Raw genomic sequence first — 6,749 nt, forward strand, 5'->3', positions numbered from 1 at the left:
TAATAGTTGAGACTTGATTTGTGACCCAGTATGTGATCTATTCCAGAGAATGTTCCATGTGCACTCAAGAAGAATGTGTATTTCGTTGGCTTAGAATGGAATGCTCTGAATATATCTGTGAAGTCCCTCTGGTCCTGTGTGTAATTCAAAGCCCTTGTTTTCTTGTTGATCTGTTTAGATGATCTGTCTATTGCAGTGAGTGTGGTGTTGAAGTCCCCTACTATTGTTGTATTATTATCAATGTGTTTATTAAATTTTGTTATTATTTGGTAAATATAATTGGCTATTCCCATGTTAGGGGCATAAATATTTACAATTATTAGATCTACTTATTGTATAGACCATTTAATTATGATATAGTGTCCTTCCTCATCTCTTACTACAGACTTTTGAACCTAAGGATACATCCAGACTGAAAGTGAAGGTATAGAGAAGCATCTTTCATGCCAATGGGCCTCAAAAGAAGGCTGGGGTAGTGATTATCACATCAGATAAATTAGATTTTAAAGACTGTAGTCAGAGATACAGAAGGATACTACATAATTCTCAAAGGACACTACACCAAGAAGATCTAACAATTTTAAATATTTATGCCCCCAATATGGAAGCAGCCAACTACATAAGACAACTGTTAATCAAGATAAAGAGTCATATTGATATGAATACATTCATTAATAGTAGGGGATCTTAACACACGACTCTCAGTAATAGATCATCCAAGCAGAAAATCGATAAAGAAACAATAGCCTTGAATGACACATAGGACCAGATGGACTTCAGAAGTATATATACAACATTCCACCCTAAAACAACAGAATACTCATTCTTCTCGAGTGCACAAAGAACTTTCTCCAGAATAGACCACATAATGGGTCACAAGTCAGGACTCAACTGATACCAAAAGATTGGGATTATTCTCTGCATATTCTCAGATCACAATACTTTGAAGCTAGAGCTCAACCACAAGAAAAAGTTCAGAAGGAATTCAAACTCCTGGAAGCTAAATACCACCTTGCTTAAGAATGTTTGGATCAACCAGGAAATCAAAGAAGAACTTAATTCATGGAAACCAATGAGAATGAGACACTTTGGTCCAAAACCTATGAGATACAGCAAAGGCAGTCCTAAGGGGGAAATACATAGCCATCCCTCAAAAAAAATTGAAAAATGCAGAATACACCAGCTGTCTTTACACCTTAAAGAACTGGAAAATTAACAACAAATTAAGCCAATTCCACACACAAGAAGGGAAATAATCAAGATTAAAGCAAATATCAATGAGATAGAAACTAGAGATACAGTAGAATACGTCAATGAAACTAGAGCCGGTTTTTTGAGAGAATCAATAAGATTGATAAACCATTGGCCAAACTAATCCAAAAGAAAAGACAGAAGGCCCAAATTAATAAAATTATGAATGAAAAGGGAGAGATCACAACTAACACCAAGGAAATAGAAACAATCATCAGAAATTATTGTCAACAGTTATATGCCAATAAGTTAAGCAACCTAGATTAAATGGATGCATTCCATTTTCCATTTGGAAAACTATAAACTTCCAAAACTGAACCAGGAAGAAATTGACAACCTGAATAGACCAATATCTAGTAACGAGATTGAAGCAGTGATCAAAAGCCTCCCAAAAAGCAAGAGTCCAGGACCTGACAGATTCCCTGGGGAATTCTACCAAACTTTCAAAGAAGAAATAATACCATTCTCCTGAAGCTGTTTCAAAAAATAGAAACAGAAAGAAAACTCCCAGACTCTTTTTATGAAGCCAGCAGTACCCTGATCTGAGGGTGGCACAGTGCTTGGATCCATGCAGGTGCTAAATGTTTGGTGAATGAATATATATTAATGCAAACCAGATTGAGGGGGTATTATTCTTCAGATGTTTCAACATCCTGTGGTCCCTGTGATGGCTACTTGTTTTTAATTTTTTTCCATATTTTATTTTATTTTATTTCTTTTCAGTGTTCCAAAATTCATTGTTTATGCACACTTGTTCTTTAAGAGTAAAGGTAGACTGGTGGTTGCTGATACTGCTACACAGGCAATCATGGGGGAATCTGGAAAAGCAAATAGAGCAAAGGTTAAAAAGAAACCCATGGGTCCAAAATGGCACCTTGTGCCAGGTCAAGTACCCAAACCTTGCTTAATCCCTAACCAAATTGCAGATGCAACCACCCCCAGAAATGCAAGTCTTCAACCATCAGTGAGGAAGTCTCTGGTCATTAGTGGTGAGGTATTCTGTCATATGAGTCTTCTCTATCCCCCAAGGAAGGGAGGTCATCTGCATGGTAAGACCCCCTGCTTTCCAAATTAAGGGAAGGTGTCCTTCCCTGAAACACTCCTTTCTCTTCTTTTGCCAAATTCCTTCCTATACAAAACTCCCATTTGTACCACTCCTCAAAGCTTCCCTCTACCTTCCAGATAGGGTGCTGCCTAGTTCTTGAATCACTTAATAAAAGCAACTGCATATTCAAATTTACCTGGCTGATTTTGTTTTTTAACACAAACAGTGAGAATGAGCTGGGGTGGGAGTGAGATGGGGAAAGAAATACATGTAGGGTTTCACAAAAGCAGAAGGGACAGAGTGACAGCAGGGTCCAGGGCTGGGTGCTGGGGAGTCATATGTTTTCATGGGTTATTGTCTGGATGAGAGGAAAGTCAGGGGAGAGGTGTAGTCACTTTTCCATGTCACACAGTACTGGTTCTGCAGCAACTGAATTAGGAGATGGGCAACAGGATGGGAGCTGGTGACAGGGAGAAGCTGGAAGCCAGAAAGGAGGATCAGACCAGCAGGGGAACTGAGAGTCTGAGTAGGTGTCCAGGGTTGAGGGAGGAGCACATTTCTATTTTAGCAGAGACTCAAGGAAGGCTGGTATATGGAGAAGGAAGTCAGAACAGTGGTGCGGTGTGTGGGGTAGGTTTGTTAGAACAACTGTCAAAGACCGATTTTGTAAGAGACAGAAAGAACATCTGCAAATACAATGCTGTTCCTGCAACTTGTGTTGCTGGTGGTTCTCCTCCCAGGTGGTGATAGTGAAGATGGTGAGAACTCTGACCTTATTCAGTGGGTGCACGTGTGTGTTTCTGCCAGTCTCTGTGTGTGTGTGTGTGATTGTGTGAGTGTATGCATGTGTTTTATTATGTGTATGTGTGTACATGTGTCTGTATATATGTGTTTCTGTGTTTGTATACTTGTGTGTATATGTATCTATGTCAGTTCTTTGTATAAGTGTTTTTGTGTATATGAGCATCTGTGCACCTGTGGTATGTGTGTGTGTGTGTGTGTGTGTGTGTGTGTATGTGCATTTCTCTTTGAGTGTGTGCACTTGTGTAGTGAGTTCTCCAGCATATATTTGGGGAGTGAGAGTGTCAGTCTGATTTCTCCCTGAACATCCTGACCCCAGGGCCCCGTGTTCTTCTGAAGGATTGGTACCAAACTCTGGACTATGGGCAGCACATGTCTCTGGAGACAACTATGTCTCCCCTGTTCTCTAGATTTTTGGCTCCCCATTCTTCCACCTTCTTCACCATTCAGTCTCCTTTACAATGCCATCTTATTCCAGTCTATCTGTTCTTTTCTGCAGACTTCCAGGAGCCGATCTGTATCCGAATCATCCTGACCACATCCTTTTACAACCATTCCTGGCTCAGCTTGGCTGGATGAGTTGCAGACTCATGCCTGGAACAACAAGACTGGAGCTTTCATTTTCCTTCAGCGTTGGCCCAGGGGCAAATTTTGCAACAAGGAGCTGATGGAAGTAGAGGAATTATTCTCATCATACCACACTGGATTTCCTCTAAAGTTTCATGACCATGGCAGCCAATGGCAGCTTGAATGTGAGTTCAGTTCCCTCAGAGATGTGATGTGATGGAGGTAGCTGGTGTGTGTGTGTGTGTGTGTGTGTGTGTGTGTTTCTTTGAGTTCTTTCCTCCTCTAGGAAAGATCCTCCACCATCTTCTGAAACTCACATCTCCCTGTCATAAATCTGAAGCACACTCATCTAGGCAGGGGTAGAAGCCAGACCCCAATTCTTGTTAAGCTTCACAACTTTTGCTATTTCTTACTCCTCATTGACCACAGGCTGTGCTCTCCTGTCTCCTACTAGTGTCTCCTGTGACCACCCCCTTCTTTGGTTTTCAACTGGGCACCCTCTGCTCCCTCATTCTGTGACTGACAATTGCACTGTGCTTTTGTCCCCATTCAATCCTAGCAGCAAAATCTGACTATGCTTTCCCTGAGCCCCACTGCACTCCCTTGGCCCTAGACTGTTTTTATCCTCAGGTTCCCCACTGAGCCCTTCCTTATTCTCTCCCCACACCCTTCCTGTCTCTCCTCCAACATTCGTTCCTTCCTCAGTAATTCACTTCTTCCTCTCCCTCTATCCACCACCACTTCCCCTTTGTGTGAGCCCCCATCAAACCAAACTTTGTTGCAGTCCTTCCATTCCCCTGAGATTTCCCCTTTCGCTTCCCCCTTTCCTGGTTTCCACTCATCTCACTTCACCTCTTTCCCTCTGTATGACAACTCAGAGTCTTTCTTCTCCAGATCCCTTTCAGGTACAGCTGATGATAGGTTGTGAACTGCACTTTGGAGAAGCATCAGTAGGCTTCGTGAGGATTGCTTATCAAGGATCAGAACTTGTGAGTTTCTGGAACATGACATGGTGGCCAACTCCAACAGGAGGAAGTAGGGCTCAACAGGTCTGCAGACTACTCAATCAGGACCATGCAGACAATGAACTAGTGCATACGTTCATCACTGACTACTGTCCTCTTTACCTCTCAAGTCTTCTTGATGCAGGGAAGGCAGATCTCCAACGAAAAGGTCAGTCCCACTCCATCCCTCTCTCCAAGTATTCTGCGTTCTCCGCTCATAAATTTGCACCATACACTCATCTTCAGGGTAAGAAGGAATCAAGGAGAGAGGATGATGGTGACAGAATTCTACAGGTGGGAAAAAAGTGTCTAAAGTGGTGTGAAATCTACCCATTCAGTCTGTGAATTCCTGTTCTGTCTCTACAGTGAGGCCAGAGGCCTGGCTGTCCACTGGCCCCAGTCCTGGTCCTGGTCATCTCTTGCTGGTGTGCCATGTCTCTGGCTTCTACCCAAAGCCTGTGTGGGTGATGTGGATGCGGGGTGAGCAGGAGCAACAGGGGACTCAACGAGGTGACATTCTGCCCCATGCTGATGGGACATGGTATCTTCAGGTGTTCTTGGATGTGAAAACCAGGGAAGCAGCTGACCTGTTGTGCCGGGTGAGACACAGCAGTCTAGGAGGCCAGGACATGGTCCTCTACTGGGGTAAGAAAGAACTTGGGTCTGGCTGGGAAAGGGTATGGGTGTTCCTCCAGCACAGCAAGAGAGCCACTTGAAAAATTCGGGAATCTAGGGACCCCAGAACAAAAAGGACACAAAACCAGTAACCCATAAAATAGAAAAGGTGAGGATGAGGGTCCTGAGGATATGGGAGGATGCATCTGGTTGGGTGGAAGACCATCCCTGAGGAGGGATGGGAGAAGAGAGAGGAAGAAGGGCAGTTGGTGAGGCAGAGGATGACATGAGAAAAGAGGAAGAGGGAGGTGCAGGTCAACATGGGATGGATGGAAAATGGTATCTTCTGTGGACCAAACCCACAGAGCAGCCACACACCACAGCCTTGGACTTCCTGGTGGTGATAGTGCCTCTGGTGCTTCTGGCAGGTCTGACGTTGTGGCTCTGGAAGCGCTGGTAAGTCTCTGGAGCCACCTTCCTGCTCTTTCCCAGGTGTCTCCCCACCTTTTAGTCTGCCCTCAGCCCTCCTGCTCCCAGTGCCCTTCCCCCCTGCAGTATTCACCTCCACCTGCTGCAGAATGACTCTTCCTCTGTTCCTCTCAGGAAAACACACTGGAGACTTCAGTGCACTGGCTTCCCTTCTGAGCGAGATCCCAGCAGCCCAGGCTCTGGTACTTACTCATCAGTGATACCCTTGCAACTCTCTGTGTGCAACTTTGTCTTTCATTTCTGCTTAATGATCAGTTGTCAATATAAGCTCAGTGTAATTTATCAGGATTTGTTGTTCTGACTTGGTTCTAAAGTCAAAATTTGACTCAGTGTAAAATAAAGTCTCAGCACTTTCATTGGTCATAGGCATCAGATGTCACTTCTTCCAGTGAGCCCTTTCTGAATCAGTAGTGGAAGCAGTTTCAGCCTGGTAAGAATTTCCACCACTTAAGCCTGCACTTTGGCTAATCTATTCCTGACCCCTAGCCCTTGTTGACCCCATTAGGTCCCTTTTGCCTTTTAAGTCTTAAGATTCTTTACAACAAAGACCATGTCTTTTTAATATTTGTATCTTTGATGGGGAGTGTCACCTGCATGGAATATGTCCCTAATGAAAATATGTGTTGAATGTATGCTAAATTCATTCTTTTTTTCTTTCTATCTTGCTGACATGTTTATAGTCGTTGAGATGTTTGATGCTTTTCTTGGTAAATGTGTTGTCACCTGGCTGAGGGAGTTCACACTTTCCCTGTTTCTGTTGACATCTCCAGTCCCCTCAGTAGAAACAAGTTTCCTGTGTAGATTTCTATTACTTAACTACAGCCACCTATTGGACTGGACCTATTGTTCCAAGTGTTCTGAATTGAAAGGGGAAGGCAGAATGCTTGTTCTTTGTAGGGCTCAGGGACAGCAGCAGGGTTGTCACCTTGTGGTTTGCTAGAAACTTGGGGTCTTGGACTCAGCAGAGACCCACTGAA

General features: G+C 43.6%; 1 pseudogene; it reads left to right on the top strand.

Moving 5' to 3' along the window:
• Positions 1-2,993: 2,993 nt before the first annotated feature.
• Positions 2,994-6,073, top strand: LOC111138828 (annotated as a pseudogene).
• Positions 6,074-6,749: the final 676 nt, after the last annotated feature.

This window comes from Enhydra lutris, unplaced genomic scaffold (assembly GCF_002288905.1).
Source record: "Enhydra lutris kenyoni isolate GAN:26980312 unplaced genomic scaffold, ASM228890v2 scaffoldscaffold94, whole genome shotgun sequence".
NCBI classification, from domain to species: domain Eukaryota; kingdom Metazoa; phylum Chordata; class Mammalia; order Carnivora; family Mustelidae; genus Enhydra; species Enhydra lutris.